A 20210-nucleotide genomic window follows, 5' to 3' on the forward strand; every position below is an offset into this window, starting at 1 on the left:
TATTATGCTAAATGAAATAAGCTAGTTGGAGAAAGAGAAATACCATCTGATCTCACTTTTATGTGAACAAAATAAACTGTAGAATCATAATTTTTATAGTGGGTTGAATGGTCTTAATCCTCTAATATAGTGGGTTGAATGGTCTTAATCCTCTAATATTTTAGAAAGAATAAAGGAGATTGCTCTCTTTGCTTTTGTTATTAAAAAAGTGTTGAATGCTTTCCTCTCCATATAGCTGAAGGTTACCCGTTAATGAAATGAAATCTAGATAAACCATAAAAGATGTATGGGATTGTTAAAAACGGGCTTCAGGTTACGGCACAGTATATATTCTATAATAACATGTAACATTGCATGAGCTCTTCCCATGTCTCACATACTATTTTTAACTCTTGTAGAATCTTATGTAATCCTTACACCATCTTTTCATCATGGGTATTATCATTCACATTTTGCAGATGGGGAAACTGAGCTAGAGGGAGTACAATTACCTTGTCCAAGGATGCAGGTGGGTAAGCATATGGGTAAGCCAACAAGCCCATGGACTTGGCTCCTACCTATTTGGATCATACAGTATTTTTAGGAATGAATTTCTAAGACTGATAATAGCATCTGCTTTGGTTTGATGAGTTTAGTTTTTAGTACTAGTAATTTTTCCTATAGTATTGATTGGAAACAGTTCTGTTTAGATGCAGATTGAATATTGCTTTTTCCAACATTGTAAAGTCTAAGAAGAATCTAGTATATAACTGCCACTTCTAGATATATAAATTTTGTGATTTTTCTGCAAAAAACAATAAAGAGAGCATCCCTGTTCCTGGGGAAATTGAGTGTGAATCCACCACTGCAAAATTCTCTGAGAAATGTGGTTTTTGAGGATTTTAAACTCCTCCAGGGTGAGCTTTATATGATTTCATTTGTTTCACATGTACTTTGCCCAGGGTTGGGCAAGCAGATAAGCTTCTTACCTGATAGATTTAACTGACTATCTATTCATTTCTAAGGTGTCAACATGGGGTTTAGTGAAAAATATTGGGGATAGGCAAGTATTGAAAGGAAAAAAGAAGATTAATAAAGATGAAGAAACTGATACTTCTGGCATCATTCACTTTTATTCTCTCTCTTATGTTTCTCTTTCTCTCTTTACACACACACACACACACACACACACACACACCAATCATGTACTTATGTATATTATATATTTTTTAATGAGAAGCTATTAATGAGAGCGACAATGTTGCAGTCAGGATACCTACATTCTATCAGACTGTAACATAGTGTATTTTACAGTATATACCACATTGCAATTATGACTCCTCGCAATTTTTCCTTGACTTCTAGAGCTCTCCTCGAGCCCAAAATAACCTTTACTTTTCTCAGGTCCAGACCTCAGAGGGTTGTAGTGATGGTGACTTTGTGGCTACTGGCTTCAAACACCACCTCAGCAGAGGAAAGGAGGAAAAGGTCTACAAGAAGAATGAGTGGGAGAGAGCAATTAAAAAAAATGCATGAAGATATAGCTGCTTTCATGCTGGGTTATTTTATTTTATTTAAAAAAAATATATTTTATTGATTTTTACAGAGAGGAAGGGAGAGAGACAGAGAGCTAGAAACGTCCATGAGAGAGAAACATGGACCAGCTGCCTCTTGCACACCCCCTACTGGGGATGTTCCAGCAACCAAGGTACATGCCCCTGACCGGAATCTAATCCTGGACCTTTCAGTCCACAGACGGACGCTCTACCACTGAGCCAAAATGGTTTCGGCATGCTGGGTTATGTTTAAATCCTCTTATGAATAAAAATGTTACGAGGGCTCCAAACCCTTTGAGACTTAATTCATATATCATGACAGATCCTTCTAGGTGTTTTTAATGTTTAAAATTTATGTACGCATTGGTGCTCTAAAATACTTAAATGATACAAAAGGATTGGCACCTTCAGAAGAAACCAGGCTTATAGGTATTTATGATCCTTCCATTGATTTTTATGTATACACAGATCTATAAATATTCCAGCTACTCCAGTGGTAACATACTGTATACATGGTTATGCAGATACTTTTTCCACTTATTGTGAGACTTGTTTTGCACTTCAGCTGTTTCATTGCGTTTCAGGACTTGCCTCCTTTTTTTCTCCCATCCAAAGGTTACATTTTGTTGCACTGTATGATTGTACCAGACTTTACTTATCCAATGGTCTATTCGTGGACCATACTATTGTGAATGTCCTTATGAGTCCACCTGTTCACATAAGCGGGAGTTTATCTCTACAAGAAGTTCCTGGAAGAGGAAAGGCTTGGGGAAAAGGCATTGCCATAAGGAGCACTTTGATTGCCCTTCCCCACTTCCCTCTGCTGGTGGTGCCAGTTTACTCTCAACACAGCAGCACTGAGAGCACTCAGGCTCCATGCTGCTCTACCCCAGGAGGTGCTGTTCACAACAGAGTACATTGGATGGAGCTGTGCTTCGTCTGCAGCTGTTCCTGCCCCTGCTATCACTCTTCCATTTCTGGGACCCTTTAAGGGTTCAAGGGTATGGATTAGATGGATGGATGCACTATTGGAAAATCTCTTCCAGCAACTTTTCTCTGCAGAAGGAAGTTGTGTAATTGAAAATATACCTATTAAATATGTGGGGCTCATGGTACACTGAAAAGCTTTATTTCTGCATTTGGAATAGAATGTTGCATGTGGGTCTCTGTCCAATGAGCCCGGTGTCCATTTACCAGCACACATTCAGATAAGAACTTCATGAAGGATGATGATATCAGCTCGTGAAATTTCTCAAGCTCTGCTGCCTGCGATTTTAAATCTGGCCTACTTCGTTTTAGACACCAGACATATGGCCATAGCTAATTATATGCTTAGATCCGATGCATTTCAAAACCGTGGATGTTACTCCATAAGAGACCTCAGAAGCAAGGATAACATGTGGTTAAGAAGATAGAAGATGTATGTAAAGAGAAATTCTAACCTTTAGGAAGAGCTACCATAAACTTTGAAAAGTCAATTTGTTAAGAAGTATATTTAGGTTTCCTTTTTGTGTGAGTCATATGTAGCAACATATTTGTGTATATATGGGTATATGTATGTGTATATATATGTTTCAAATGTACACACGGGTATGTTGGAGCCAGCTCACCCAGGGCCTTCAGAGTCAATTGTGAAATTGTCAGGCATTTTGTGAACAGATTGACTTCACATTAGCAGCTTGAAGTCAGTTATGGTGGAAGTACTGAAACCATAGCAATTGGTAAACAATAAAAATCAGGGTCTCGTTTCCTATAAAGCTGGTTGTTAAACACCAGTCCACCACTGTCTATGTGTATGTATAATCAATCTTCCTTCCAAAAATGAGCAAACACTCAAATTATTAAAAATACATTTGTTTGCCCTACCTGGTTTGGCTCAGAGTGCTGGCCTGCATACTGAAAGGTCCTAGGTTCAATTCTGGTTAGGTGTGTATCTTGGTTGTGGACACATCCCTACTAGGAGGTGTGCAGGAGGAAGCTGATTGATATTTCTCTCTCATCAATGTTTTTAATTCTCTATTCCTCTCCCTTCCTCTCTGTAAAAAAATAAAAAAAATAAATATTAAAAAATAAAAAGACATTGTTTGCAGAGTCTGATTTCCAATAATCAGGAAAAAGTAGAAATCAGTTCTGTTGTGCTTTTCTCATGAAAACCTTAAATTGCAACCTTTGGAGAGGAGAAATAAAGGAGGCAAGTCCTGAAATGAAATGAAACAACTGAAATGCAAAAGGGTGATTGATGCTCATTATTAATCTGTTTTTTCCCCACAACATAGTAATGTGTTGATATAATCCAAAATCAATCAATGTAGTTTGATTTAAAAATGTTATCAATAGTTTTGTGAAACTTATCTCTAAGCATTTTTGTCACTAACTTTAAAGTTGATTTACCGGTTTTAAAACAATCCTGTGCATGACTTGTATCTGTTTTTGCTTTGAGGAATACAATTCTGGAAACACATGGCCCCAAAACAAACAAACAAGCAAGCAAACAAACAAACAAACAACAAAAAATCCCACACAATGCCCCCCAAAAATCTTTGTATACTTTATAGATTAATTTTACTTTTTAAAAGTTCAAATACTGTACATATGCAGCATTGTAATTTTCTTTTAATTTGTGTTTAATTTCTGGGTTGTTTTTGAATATTTTCATACCAAAAGAATCTTGCAAATAATATATTGAAGTCATCCTAACAGCATGATTTACCAGGATTTGCTGAGATAACTCACAACCCTAATAGGCAAAAGAGTGACCTAGTATTTGATCATAGAAATCAGGAAAACTGGCAAAAGTGCTGCTATGGAATTAAAAAAACGTACAATTAGAAAGGTGGTGAGAGTTCCTGTGATGCAGCGTCCTCACTTATAAGAAGGAAGAAAAGGAATTAATGCTATTAAGCTTCATATAATTTATTATTCGAATTGCCTTGGTCCAATATAGCTTGGGTTTTAAGTACTTTGCATGTGAATATAGAAACTGAGTGCATTAAAGCATCAAAATGAGTGGTATAGAGAGGTTGATTTGTTAATTTCTCCTCTTCATACTAAAATGTGGAAGAATGGCTGTTATCCAGTCAAACACTGGCAATGTTAATAGCTTGATCAGAACTTAAGAAAATTAAATATCAGGGTTAGGGCTGTGCATGTAAATATCATTTATGAAAGGCAGAAGTAATAGACAGTTGTATAAAGCCTTGTGGCTGTTGCCATTCTATAAGTAGTAAAATATGATTTATTCTGTACTCTAGTCATGAATTACTCAAGAGGTACAGAGAAATGATGACTTAGAAATCCTGAATAAAAATAATCTGAACAACTTAACTTTTTTTGGATGTGAAAAAGATTATAAACAGACTATGATACCTATTTTAGTTTATGACTTACTGATCTATAAAGAAAATGATTTATAAAACCCAAATTAAGCAGGAGTAAGCGTAATTTACTAATAATGAAGGCCATCTGTCCTCATTTCTTTTAATAGGGATATTGTAGTATTGAAAATGTGGTGGTTTTCATGTTAGATCCTTGAGAATGTGAACAAGATGTTTCTTAGGGTCCTGATGAATTCAAACTTGTTACAAACTATTTCGATTCAATTTTAAGAAAGAAAATTTTTAAGAAATGTGATTTTCTTCTAAATGGGAATTTAAGCATGGACTAATGTGGGAATTAAAAAAACAACAACATTGTAGTATCTACTTGATCTCTTACAACACTCATTTATAATTTTCAACAGATTTTTTTTACTATAGACTTCAATTCTTCATACAGTAATTTATGCCAGTTTTATTCCTCTGCTATTTTAATCTGATTATTCTTTTGAAAAACCTTTTTATAGATTTGAAGGTTCATAAGAGGGTATGGCTATTCTTTTGTTTCTCAGGCTAAAAACTTGAATTTCTATACCCTTCTCTTTGATATTTTGTTTCTAAATGATCTAATTGTAAAGAACCTCATGAATATTAAATATTATTTTTGATTTTTCCGATGCCTACTTTCAGAATTTTGGGGTCAAAACATTTTGTACAGTCTTTGGAATTTAGAAAAAGCCACATATTATAATATTATACCATGTTTTACTTTAAAGGCAGATATGATGTGGCCAAATTAAAAGCTTATTTGATTGTACACCTACATTTTTATCAGCTTGTAGGGGGGGCAAGGGTTTTTACATATGTGTCCATTGAGGGACAGGGTGTTTACATGACAGATGAAAAAGAAAAAAAGAGAATAAATGTACTTAGATTAGTAGTCATGTAGCTCTTGGGGGGAAATGTCCTTTTGGGGAGCACTTGTCAAAGTCATCATAATCTAATTTAGTTGAAACAGATAAGATTATTAAATCTACAAAATGTAAGGAATAAGTTCATTTTTCAATCACTGATAGAAATGAGGAGTAGGTTATAGATAGGTTTGGAATTAAATATTCTATCCTAGAGAGTAGCTGCTTTTTGTTAACAATATTATTTTCTGAGTGATTGTGTACTTGATGAATAATTGGAGGAATGTCACAGATTAGGAAATAATCTAATACAGTATTGATTTAACCAGGGTTCTATTGGTGAAAAGACAATAAAATTAAATTTTGATTTATTAAGACACACATATAAAGCCTATACTTTTAGAAAAGAGCATGCACATGACATTTATTTCTCATTCTATTAGTTGAAAATTTGAGTATTGACTTCTGCTTTTGTATTTATCAATATAATGAATATTGATTGTCATAAAAATGTCCCATTGACATTTTACAGTCCTAGAGTAGCTTCTAAATAAAGAAGTAAATTAAGGCTTGTGTAAGTCTATTGCCATGTGTTTCTCATTGCAATTTCCCCTCCCTGCCTCCCTCTGCTTTTCCTTCTTCTCTCTCTTTTCTCCCATTAAATAAATAGTGCAGGAACACATGCCCACTGTGTGTTGTACATATTCTGATACCAAAGGTGTGAGTAAATGTTACAAGTCCCCACAGCCACCCATGATCTCATGCCTCTTCTACTCAATGTTTCCCACCAGAGCTTTTCCTGAGGGTTTGCACATGTGAATATATGCATGCACAATATTATATGTGTATCTTTATAGATATGTAGATCACCTTTACATCTGGAGAGTAGAGAGTGTGCATTGTAAAGCAAAGTACTTGTTTCTTTTCCCCACTTAACAAAGAATTAAAAATCATCTTATTTCGGTAGACCTGGAATGTTTTCCCCTTCCTCTTAGTAAAATTTTTTTTAAAAACAAAACACCGTCAAGTTCTACTTAAACTTCCCACTGAAGTACTTTCAGAATCTCTTATCTAGAACCTCTTTCTGTCTTTCTCAGCTCCATATATTTTTATATTTATTATCTTCTAAGCTTTATTTTTGTGTTTATTTCCTTCAAAATGGAGTAAAATCCCAGTATATATCCCTCCCCCTACCACCTGTGTCATATACAGTATTATATATTTTGGGTGATTTTAGAGAGTCAACCCTAACACTCCTTTTCCTTTGCTTCCAGAGTTTGAGACCAAATGAGAAACGGTATAGAGAAGAGAGATAAATGGAGATTAAAGTAACAAATGGAGATTAAAGCTAATGTATTATAGATCTGCATTTAGATCTTAGGTCGAAAGGGCATGCTGCCAATTCCCAGCAGGATTTAATAGACTTGCACTTGTAGTTAATGGCACATCTGGATAGCCAGAGGCCTCTACTGTTTTTCCTTTGGGCAGAAAGCAAATTCATTCAAGGAAAAAGGGAGAGTCTGTATTGCAAGCTTGATTGCTTCTCCATCATCCATTTGTTCTGATAATAGTTCCTCCTTCCCTAGGTAGCCAGGGGGCATGATAGGCCTGGAGTGTTATTTGAACAGAAGTGTCTCCACAGGACACCTTAGTGCTATGAGAAAAAGTTATACTCAAGTGTTGACCTTGAGTCTCTCTGCATTATCTTTGGTCCCACTCAATTTTTAAATCAATTAAGTTACTTAAAATTGATTTAATGATCAAAAATCTGTTTGTCTTCCTGTCTTGATTGACATCTCCTTCAAGTATTGTCTGGAAAACACCACATCATAAATTTCTTTTCCTGAAACAGCTAGGGCTTAGGGTAAAAGCATTTAAAAATCTTTGATATAAAACTGATAATCTAGATAATTCCTAAAACAGTTGATAAAATGGAAGCTTGATGTACATCAAAAATAGCTTCAAAGTGTATGTATACACTTTTTTTTTTCCAAAATAAGATTTTTATTTTGAAAGTCATTTGAAAGACACTAAGACTCACCAGATGTAGATTCCAAATTCACATTCTCTCCAACCCCTACCAGTGGCCTCTGCCATTCCCAAAGGTTGCATTCCTTTATTTTTTATTTTTTTAAGGTTGCATTCTTTTGTAATTCCCATTTTCAGCTTCCTGGAAAAGAGATATTTTTCCATTAGCCATCTCCTTTTTTGTTGTTGTTGTTGTAGAGTAGAGCTTTATGTCCAGGCAATAGTGTGTTTGTTAGAAATGGTTAGTTGTTTAAAAATACATCAAAGTAGGTCTAATATGTTCAGCCAAGTGGAAGTTTTGGGATGGGGTGCCGGTGAGGCTCAGCCAGAGGTGAAGTGGGGATGTTCTCTAATATTTGCTTATCTTACTACAACCCAACATCCATATGTGGAAATGGCATCAAGGAATACAGTCCTACATGCAGTTGTTCTGTCCTTGCAGTGTAAACTCCAATCCTTGGTCCTCCTGTTAAAGCTGGTGCAGCTCGCAGCTCCTCCTCCAGACCCACTCTTGGAAGGAGGCTCTGCAAATCTCTGCAGTTTTCATGTTGACAGCAATTCCATAAATTTATTGGAAAGTGGTTTTTATTTTCTTCCCGGTCATTTAATTCTGTCACACGCAATGCCACTAAGTGAATGTCATCTTCTGTCAAATTCACTAAGAAGTTGGTAAGTTTTTCTGACAGCTGCCCATTCTCACTGAAGCCTCTGACCAGGTGTACTTCCAGCCTTCCATACTGAGGATGGCCAGAAACGATTTTATGAAGTTCATGATCAAGGGGACCTCAGCTTTGGGGTCGGTTCCATCACAATGTGTCAAGCAGGGGACCCCAATACCTCTGTGTCTCGGCACCACAATGCCACAGTGGTGGTATCATCAGAACCCAGAATGGAGAAGGAGCTATCCTTTGGGGTGGTCACAGCAAGCTCTCTTTGCTGAACATACAGAAGGCCCTGGGATCCCACTTGTTGAACACATGGACCTCTGAGAAGACTTGCTCTTTCCTTACACATGTGTCAAACACAAGGCCGCGGGCCAAATCCGTCCCGCCAGGCCTTGCAATGTGGCCCGCACCGCGCTGTCATCACTGCACTCTGCTGCGTTTCCATCACAATGACAGTTTATGACTGTTCAGTAAACCATTCGGCCCGCGATTTAGGCTGGATTTTAGATTTTGGCCCCTTCTCTGATTGAGTTCGACACCCCTACAGAAGCAGGTGGGCGTGGACAAGGTCCTGGGCAGCATGTGGCACCCTACTGGGAGCCTCTGGACCAGCAGCAGCATCTCAGAGGTGGCTGCTCCGGAGGGCTCAGGAAAGTGGTGCTCTTCCCAGCTGTGGTGTACATAACTTCCACACAGATCTGAAAGTAACACATATGACTGGAAATAGGCCAACATAAGTGAGCAATGTGACCATGGTTAAAGTTTTTAAGGAAGATCAATCAAATGAGTTATTTAAATGTTTATCATTTTTTTTTTCCTTTGAGTTTTAGTGAATCTGAGAATCTTGATAGATATAAAAGTTAATTTTGCTTAGACTATCATATCCTTTGGAAAGAAATATGAATGAAACATCTCTGCCTTTTAAGTATTCTGAGTGATATTTTATTGTTAAACTAGAGGTCTGGTGCATGAATTCCTGCATGGGTGGGGTCCCTCAGGGTGGCCTGCGGGGATTGGGTCGAAACCCACAGTACAATGCCACCTGCAGCTCCTACCTGCTACTCCTGCACATCCCAGCCCCACTGTGCCTGCCTCGGGCTTGCGCCCAATCAATCCCAATCAGGAGAGGCTCCCACCACTGCAGTAGTGCTCACCAGCTGTGAGCCCTGCATCTGGCTCCCCCCGGAGGGGAGTGGCTTGTGGGATCAGGCTGAAACTGGCTCTTTGACATCCTTTGAGGGGTCATGGATTTCGAGAGGGTGCAGGCCAGGCTGAGGAACCCTACCAGTGCATGATTGGGGCTGGGGAGGGATCAAGAGAAGGCTCCAAAACAAGTCAGGCCCCTTCTTGCCCAGTCCCTATCAGCTGGACCACAGCAGCAAGCTAACTTACTGATCTGCCCCTTGGTGGTCAGTGCACTTCATAGCTAAGGGTTGACCAGTCGACTGTCTGCCCCCTGGTGACCAGTGCTCATTATAGTGAGTGGTTGAGTGGTCTTAGCATATTATGCTTTGATTGGTTGAACAGTTGACTGGTCACTGGATGACAGGAGACTTAGCATATTAGGCTTTTATTATATAAGATTGTAACTAGTAAATACTGGTGGGCAAATAACTAATTTTTCTTAACAAGCTGTTAAAATTTAGTAATGGTGCTATTCTGTTTAAAGAACCAGGACTTTTCAACTACCAAAGAAGACCAATAATTGTCTCTTTTAGTTACTTGTGTTTAATATAACTAATTAAAAGACATTCCTTCTTAAGTTTTATAAATTCTGAAATCAAATTTATTTTGTACTGATAGGATTAAAGTAACTTCTTGAATATCAAGATAGGATTCTTTTTTTTTTTTAGTTATATTAAACTTGTTAACCGGGGAGTTCCCTTTTTAATTACACAACGTACCATGGGCACATACTCTTTTACTAGGACGTGTCGGTATGTCACGCCCAGTGGATGTAATTTTATATTATTATTTTTTTAATTTATTCTTAATTAAAATAAATGAAATATATATTTTTTCGTTTATTTATATATAAAGCACAAAGGAAAATACAAAATTACAAACAAATAGAAAAGAATACCAACAAAAAAATGGAAACATAGAATTAAAAAATTATAAATTTTACAAACAATTATAAAGATTACAAAAAATATATATTACACAATAAAAATATAAAAAAGTTAACAAATACAGAACAATAAACAAAAGCACACAAATAAAATAGAAATATTGAGTTTAAAAATTGAAATATAGATGTAAAAATTCAAAACTCAACTTCCGTGTGACATATTTTAAAACAATTGTTGATACATAGTGCTACCTTACAATCCGGACACCAGTACACCAGTATGTAGATTTTTTCCTAACACCTTTTTTGTAGCAAACTCAGCATTTCCTGGATTTAATTTTTCCTATATTGCTTTTCATTTGTTCTGGAAAATGCCTTTCAACTAAGCGTGATGGGTTAGATGTAGAGCTGCTTGTTGATGTCTTTGGTTGGGTTTTCACTATGTTGTTATCTACCAATTTTTCTACACACTCTATCAAAAAGTGTGATCAATCCAAATGACCTTTATCTTTTTTGTATATAATATATGCATTGAAGCAGCACATATAAATTAATCGTAGAAAAATTTTTTTATAAAATTTTTTTACCCTATTACAGGCAGCCGTGTAGGCCACCATAACTCCATCTCCCAAATCTATGCCGCCCATATTCTTGTTATAATCCAGGACAACATTTTGTTTTTCTTGCCTTCTTCCTCTCTTTTCAATCATTGTCTTTTCGTCATTATGAATAGAACTGAGCATCAATAAGTCTTTTTTATCCTTCCATTTTAAAACCATAAGTTTGTCTTTGATTCTTACTATATGTTCATTTTTCTGTAATTTTTTTGTTCTTATTTCACTGGGGATTCCAAATCTGTTTATCTTCATTGTTCCAACAATGTCTGTATTGTTTTGACACAAGAGTTCAGCAAAATGAATTGACGTATAGAAATTATCTAAGTAAATACTATACCCTTTATTCAGTAAGTCATGTGTTAACTCCAAAACAATTCTTGTTGATTGTTTTTCTTGTGGGTAGTTTGAACCATAATTTGTGTCCTTGCCTGTGTATAAAATTATATTTTGTACGTATCCAGATTGGTTTTCACTCAAAATAAACAACTTCATTCCAAATCTAGCTCTTTTTGTAGATATATATTGTTTTCAAGATAAATTCCCTTTCCCTAATAAAAGAGTTTCATCTACGTATATTTCTCATTCACATACATAAAAACTTTTAAACTTTTCTGACAAATTATTGATGATTGGATAAATTTTATATGTTTTTCTATTATATAAAGGTTGGAGATATAAAAAATATAAGTAAATGATAATAGATAAGTGTAAGTACGTACCTGTCACTGCTCACCCAGAACACATCCACTACTCTCACTAGCGAAATTATACTAATTCCCTCCGTGTCTTAAATTCAAGTCGAGACATGTATGGATGACTAATACCTTTGTTGTTTGGAAATATAGTCCCGCCCGTTTCAGGGCGCAACATATATTTCAAGGACGTATTCATATGTCCTACCCGTACCCGATATTGTTTACGTTTGACGTATTTATACGTCCTGCTCGGTTAACAGGTTAAAGAAATTAATAGTAACTCAACTCTTCAGATGATAATGAGGTAAATTGGGTAATATAAACCAGGCCACTTTAGGGCATCTTAGTTTTGAATTTGGAAGTGTGACTATAGTGATGCAATAATTATAGTTAATCTGTAATTTTAATAATTAATAAGATAAAGAATATTAAAACTGGGCAGGCATTTAATCATAATACTGATTTTATATTACCTTTGAAATTCCTTTTTAAAAATTCCAACTATTTGAGGAATAATTTATAGAACAATGACTGTGAATGATTTTGAGCAGTGAATTTTAAGAAGTATAATAATTAAAGAATGAGGTGATTCATTGTTTTTTTCTATATACATATATGTGTGTGTATATATATATGAAAATGTTTGAATGATGTGATTATGGAATCATAGTGTTTATAAGTTTTTCAAAAGATGGATTGGTGAAATACAACAATCCAGGTTATGAAGATTCTTAAATAATTCATGTAAGTTATCATAGTGGAGCTCCAACAATTTATTCTGGTCTTATTTGGATATAATGTCTGTGAATGATTCTGTAAGTGAGGTGATAAATATTCATCTGTTTTATCACTGACAACAGCTGAGAATTCCTGCATAGACAGTGGACCGCAGAATCCAGATCTTCGATGCTTACGCATACCCATACACTTATCCAACTTCATTTCCATGTTAGTTGTCAGCAGCTAAGGAACATTTGTGTTAATAAGCTGCAGAAACAAAATTATGCTCTTTGTGTTAGAGTTTGGAAAGCTGTGACCTGATTATCCAGAAAGAGACAGGTGGTAGGCTTCATTCCCATTGAAACGTAAGGACAGAGGAAAGATAGGCAGTGCTTAAGGAACTGGCAAAATGCTCGACCCACAAAGCTATGACCTGAAATACAACTTGTAAAGCCAATGTGAAATAACTGTACCCGAGAAAGGCAAATTGTCTCTCTATGGCTAGGAAAAAAACATTTAGTTCCCTCTGAAATTTAGGCCAAAATAATTTTACAAAAATACAGTCTGAATAGTATCTAGGTAAACAGAATTGCACTTTAAGAATGATAATAAGAAAAGTTGAATATATAACCCATGAGTAATATTTTATATCTAACAACAGACTCATAGAATCCCTTGCTGCTAAAGTGATAGAATTCATTTGCCTAAAAGTTAAAAAGTATTTTAAATGTCAGGATTCTCCTGTTTGTCACAAAGTTTTATGTACTTTGGATTTCTGCTCAAAAAATTTCCTAAGACCAAGAGACTGATTTCCTCTTTTTATATTCAAGGGGAATGAGTGAAGACCTCACACAGCTTTTGTTTAAGAAATTTGAAAATTTGAGATAGTTGTAAAATTATTCACCTAGGCATTTGTTCATTCTTCTAACCAGTATTTACTAAACATGAACTATGCCATTTTTCTAAGGAATTCATGTTGATGAGCAGTGCCACATAAACAAATGAGTAATGTGCTATAATTTGGGGTAATGTGGTAGATTCATTCTGGAAATGATAAAAAATGATGGCTTTCTTATGAGCAAAGTTAATATAAGTATAAAAATAATACTTTTAGTATCAAAATATAGAAGTCTGTGCTCTGATGATTGAATTCTAAAGGGGGACATGATTCTATGCCACATGGAAATTTTATTCTTAAATATTTATAGTATTAATATAATCATTCATATATTCAACTACACATACTGAGTGCTTACCATCTTCTTAGTCATTTTGTTAGGAGCCTGAAAATAAAATATTACAAGCAAATCCCTAGAAGAAAACTATTTTAATTGGAAAACTATGGACAAATAGAATCTGACCTCGGATATTTCAATGTAGTTTATTGGCAAATTTTTGCTTACATGTGGTTTGCGACTTTATTAAAAAAATACAGATTTAATGTATAAAATGTCTCTTTAATAAATAAATAGATACTTAATGTTTTTGAAATTTCCTGAATAAATGTTAACGGAAATGAATATTTGTAAAGCAACTAATTCTAATTTTGATATGACAATTTTCCGTGTTAACAGAGTACTTTAACATACTAATGTTGTATCATGATGTACAGTCTTATCTCAGACAGTACATTGACTAAGGGAATTAGTGAGGGTTTGGGTTAGATACATGGGAAGTTAATCAGCAGCTCTACATAGTCAGAAATTTTGATTGTTCAAGCCTTGTGAATTTAAGCACTTAATCAGGCAAAATACTGAGGAATATTACAAGTCCTGTTTCAGAACTGAAAGCCTCTTCTGATTATAGACTAACCTGTCTGCCAGCTCTGACATGTTGCAAACAGATGCATATTACGTTAAACCTCTTTTCATCTCATTGGGGGAAGACTGTTTTCAAGTTCTTAATGGTTATTTTTTTCTAAAAATGTTTCATTTAAGACCTTAATTGGGTATATGAAATGTTTGTTTTGTCATTGATCCTCGTATGTGCACGTTTGCAACATGTATAAAAGGATCCTTTTGTTTTAAACATTGCTCAGTTTTATGAGGCATAGAAATGAGAACAGCTTTATTCTTTAAAACACAGACTAGATAGCAAAGGAGAAATGAACAGACCTCAAACATGATATAAATGAAGCACAGGAGTCAGTTGGTGTATTATATTAGTTAGCTAGCCTGCCATAACAAAACCATAGACTGGGTGGCGTAAGCAACAGAAATATTATTTTCTCATAAGGCTGGAAATCCAAGATCAAGATGTGGGCAGGTTTGATTTCTTCTAAGGCCTCTCTCTTTGATTTTGTAGACACCCACCTTCTCGCTGTGTCCTTACTCACATCATCATTTTGTGTGTGTGTGTGAGTGAGTGTGTGTGTGTGATGCAACCCTGGTATCTTTGTGTGCCCAGTCATTGGACATTGAATTATGTCTCTCCCTACTGGCCTCATTTTAACTTAATAACTTCTTTAAAGGTCCTATCTCCAAATGTAGTCACATTCTGAGGTACTAGGGTTAGGGCTTCAACCCATGAGCTTTTTGGGGAGCTGGGGGTGGGAGGCTAGGGGATACAATCCATCTTGCAACAGCTAGGAAGTTTTTTAAGTACTTTGGTTTATTTGTAATGATCAAGATGAGAACATTTATCTTTTAGCCAAGCAAGAATTAAGGATGGTCCTGGAGCACCAGCTGAGGAAAGATGAAGTAAATTGTCCAGGTTCTCCCTGGCCTCAGACTGAATGAACTCTGAGCTTAAGTTTCTTCATTTTGAGTTGTGAACAAGTCAAGCACACTAACTAGGGTCCTTTTTACCTTCCATGTAAGAGACCTTTTACCCCGAGATTTGTCAGGAACATACAACTTACAAAATGCCTAAAGCTTTGGCCTTTTCACCAGCAGTTTTATTGATGATCTTTACACTTTAGACTTGAGCTTAGAAAACAATCCTGTGTGTGTGTGTGTGTGTGTGCATGTGCACATATTGGGGGTTGATTATGAGAGGAGCTGTGACAGGATGAGAATCTCCTAGAAGTGCCCTGTGGCCACAGAAATACTTAGGTGTTAAGACTCCTCTGAAGAGGAGTCTGCAGAATGAGAATGGGCAGCTCATGGAGCTCAGGACTGGACAGCATCCATGGAGCCAGCATGAGATGGCTTGCTACCAGTTCTTTATCCCTTCCTTTGTGAGTTCGTGGGGCCAGAGGCCTGGTGAAAGCCTCAATCTCTGGGCAAGGATTCTACCATAATTAATAGCCCAGTGTGCACTTGGGAATATTTTGGGCAGGTGTTCCCTATTTCTTTCCAGCGAACCGCCCCTACCCCCCACCATTTTTTTCCTGCTAATTTCTTAGGTGGTGTGCACAGAAGGATTTATATTGTATTCCCTTATACATTCTGCCTCATACCAATAACATCCCTCACTTCAACATTTTAAAAGGCAATAAAGATATTAATAATGAGTGCTTCTAAAATACTCACTCATATACTAGGAGTGATGTTGCAACATGGCTCTGTGAACAGAGAGAAGAAAACTTGAGAGGGAGAGGTTTTTCCTCAAAAAATATCTCCCCATGTCATCTCCTGTAGCCTTGGACCACCTCATAAGGACACGATTTGTTTTGTTAATTATTGGTTAAATTATGCTACATTGCAAAGGTTGTCTCATAAATTTACCATGAGGGAAGGAATTCACAAATAAACTAGGGTAGTGAAGAATAGTGCCTGTGTTTTAATGCTGGTTCTGTAGGTAATAGCCTGGTGGCCATTAGTGACTCCTTTCATCTCCTGCTGTTTTCAGCATCTTATCTATAAAATGATGGAGATAATATCTGCCAACCTAATTAAGATTTGTAAGGATCAAGTGCAGTAAAGCCAAGGAAAGTGGTTTATAAACTGTGAGGCACTATACAAACAGAAATGGTGAATGCTGGTAGAGAACTGTGAGATTAAATGGGAGGCATTAAAAGCTTATAATAAATGCTTTTGATTCTCAAAAATCTTATTTATTCAGACAAAACCAAGGTGTCTTTAGTATCACTCAATTCCTCACATCCCAACCTGAACTTGATCTTGAATGTTCAGAGATTCCTAGAATCTGAAAAATGAGTTTTAGCTATACGGTGAAAGCATACATTAGCAAACATTCAAATTTATTATTGTTTTCCAGCATTTTTTAAAAGAAGAGTAACTATTCAACTATGTGGGATTTATTTGGTGAATTTTTGTGTGAAAATTTTTTGTATCTCCCCCCCACCCCCACACACACACTCTTTATTGGTTGAGATTATTATTTTTAGATTCTTTTTTCATTTGCTCTTCTGGTTGGGTGGTTTTTTGCTTCCTCATATTTCAAATCATTGTTTTGAGTCTCAGAATCTTCTACTGTTGAATCCCTGTATACTATTCTTTATTTTAGTCAGTGTATACTTAATTTCTGACTGGTCCTTTTCCATTTTTTTGAGGTTTCTAGAAATTCTTGAATAACCTTATAAGCATGGTTTTGCACTCTATATCCAGTAGTTTGACTTTTTCCATTTCTGACATGTTTCTTTGTCTCCGCATTTTGGCTTCTTCTATGTGTTTGTTTCTATGCATTGGGTAGAGCTGTTTGCTATGTCTCCTTGAGCTTGTAGAGTGGCCTTGTGTAGTAAGTGTTCTGTAGGGCCCAGTGGCTCAGCGTCCCAGTCACCTGAGCTGGACACTCTAGGTGCACACCTTTGTGGGCTTTGAGCACAGTCTTGTTGTAGTTGAGACTTGATTGCTCTTGGTGTCACTGGGAGGAATTGACCTCCGGGCCAATTGGCTGTGAGGACCAACTGTGACTACAGTGGGAGAGATGCTGTGTAGGAGACACCCCTATGGAGCAGACTTGCTTCAGTGGGGCTTTGGTGCTAACTGAGTCTGCCCCTTGAGTGTGCTGCTGATAGATGTGTAGTGTTGTTATCTGGTATGGTCTGACATTGATCACTGGGTACACTGGCTCTTGGGTTTCCATGGAGTTACAAAGGCAGCCACTGCCTGGGGTCACCCAGCAGGAGCTACAGAGAGATCTACAGATTCCTCTTCTTTGTATCGAGTTTGGAAGTGCTCAGAAGAGGCCCAGCTGTGAAGCCAGGCAGCCTGGTGCTGGTGCTAGGTCTTGGCATCTTTATTGATAGGTTTGGGGTTCCCTGACCCAGCTGCAGCTTGTTCGAGAGATTTTAGCCTGGGCAAAGACAGGCCATTCATATGCAAAAGCTGTGTCACATAGCTGGGGTGGGGTTATAAATTGGATGAGGTGGGGTTTTATTCAATCACCAGGGTGGAGCAAACAGAAATAGCTACCAGTCAGCTCTGGGACAAGGGAGGTACCAGCATAGGAACAATGATCCCTGGGAACACCTTCAAGAGAAAGCCAGCCCCCGAGTTCTTGCCCCGATGCCAGACAATCCAGCTCTTCCACCTATGTGTCGATGTTCCCCAGAGCCTTACTCTGGCATTAGATCTCAGAGGAAGCGGGGCCTTGTAAGTTCAGTTCATGTTGCTCGCCTTTTAAGAGGAACAGCTGGGTCTCAGCAGCCTCTCTCTCACTGAGCTCAAATCTGCACTGGTTTGTATAGTCCCCAATTCTTACTGCTTTTCTCAGCTCTGGAATCCTAGGCTGGGGGTCTGGTATGGGGCTGGGACCCCATGCTCCTCTGGGCAGCCTCTGCAGAGATGGTCTTCCTCTCAATTAAAAAAGCGCCACACGTGGGTGTCGGACCAGTCCGTTCTTCATGCCATATCCTGCCAGTCTTAGTGTGCTTTCTTCTTGACTTCTCTAGTTTTCCAGTGGTTCTGGATGATGGTTGTTCTGTATGTTAGTTGTAATTTTGATGTGGCTGTGGGAGGTGTTGCGTACAAGCATTTACCTATGCCATCTTCAAATCTCTGCATCTTTCCAATGCATTATCAGCTTGCTAAGGGCATGGGAATAATATATCTATTGCCTTTGTTTTGCCAGCTATTGGCAAGCTCAGTGCCTCGAACTCAGTAGAAGTTTATGGAATAAATTTAGACCAGGGAATGTTTCTTTTATTCATATTAAGGATTTTATAGTTTACTTTTCTAACATAAAATCAGAGTTTGGCCCCTAAATGTTGTGCTCATCACTTTTTAATCAAACTTCTTATTTTAAAAATAATTGTATATTATGTCCCAATGAATTAAAATATCTTTTTTCTTCTTTACCATAATTCTTGGGGAGAGCATATTGATAGTGTAATAATGTTTCTAACAGTTAAGTGTTACAGTGGTTCAATTTCACCATATGAACTGAAGAAAAACACATATTTAAAAATTTTTGTTTTATTTTTAATTGTGGTTATAAGCACATAACATTAAATTGACCATCTTAAGTGGTTTTTAATGTACATTTCAGCTGTGTTGTATATATTTACTTTGTGTGCAACAGCCCTGTAGACATTATTTATCTTGAAAATTTCAAACTCTATTGCCTGTTAAAAAGTAGTTTTCCCTCCATTTAACATTTTATTTCTATAAATTTTAATACTTTAATACTTCACAAACAAATACTTTTGAAATATATTGACATGTTACTTTTTATTTCTGCTTTTATTTATGTCTATCAAAGTCACATAGGAAATCTGGATCATGTAATAAATAGTGATATATTTTCATTCTCATTCATATGTGAGAAAGCCAGATACATATTTTCTTGAATAAGCATTAGGAACATTGCCTTCCTAAGAGTAAATAGTAAGTAGTTAAGTAATGAGAAAATGAATAAAAACATATATAATTTGTGAAGCAGTAGGTGCTTGTCTAAATCAAAGTAGATTTATATATATGGAAAGAAGAAATATGTTACATCTTCAAAACTGCCTATTATGAAAGATCACCTTTAATTTGAAAACCCTTGATTTTCCAAGATAATTGTAGAAATCATGTTTTCACTTTTGCAGAGAATGGCTCAGCTGGGTTAGTGGTTCTCAAACTCCAGTGTGTGTCAGAATCACCTGTCGGGCTGCTTTATTTACAACAGCTCTGATCTGGAAACAGCCCATGTGCCCATCAGCAGATGAGTGGATAAAAAAGCTGTGGTGCAGTCACACCATGGAATACTCTGCAGCTGTGAAAAAGAAGGATCTCTTACCCTCTGAGACAGCATGGAGAGTTTTATGCTAACTAAAATTAAGCCAGCCAGAGAAAGACAAGTATCACAGTATCTCACTGATATGTGGAATCTAATGAATAAATTAAATTGACAAACAAAATAGATCTAGAGACATGGAAGTGTGGAACAGACTGACAATTCTCAGAGGGAAAGGAGGGAAGAGATGAACTAAATAGCTAGTATGCATATATGCTTTACCTATGGACATAGACAGTAGTGTGTTGAAGGCCTTAGGTGGGGCAGGAGTGGAAGGAGGAAGGTCATTGGGGGGGGGGGAGAGGGAAATATCTAATACTTACAACAATAAAAATAAAAATGAAAATAAATAAAATCACTATAAAGAGAGAGAGAGAAAAGGGAAGCATCTGTAGAGCTTATTTATACTCATTACTGGACCAAACCCCCAGGGCTGCTGAATCTGTAGGTTTGGAAAGAAACCTGCTTACTTGCATCTTGAACAAGTTCCCAGGTGATGCTGATGCTCTAGGCTGGGGGATTGCACTTT

The 20210-nt window shown here is 36.7% G+C and overlaps 1 protein-coding gene and 1 pseudogene across 1 annotated transcript in view; one reads left to right on the forward strand and one right to left on the reverse strand.

The window, feature by feature from the left end:
• The window catches only part of GPC6 (glypican 6), a 1066799-nt gene that overhangs the window by 24369 nt on the left and 1022220 nt on the right, over positions 1-20210 (forward strand). The window lies entirely within an intron of this gene.
• On the reverse strand, positions 7971-8802 carry LOC118728512 (annotated as a pseudogene).

This window comes from Pipistrellus kuhlii, unplaced genomic scaffold (assembly GCF_014108245.1).
Source record: "Pipistrellus kuhlii isolate mPipKuh1 unplaced genomic scaffold, mPipKuh1.p scaffold_m20_p_3, whole genome shotgun sequence".
Classification (NCBI taxonomy): domain Eukaryota; kingdom Metazoa; phylum Chordata; class Mammalia; order Chiroptera; family Vespertilionidae; genus Pipistrellus; species Pipistrellus kuhlii.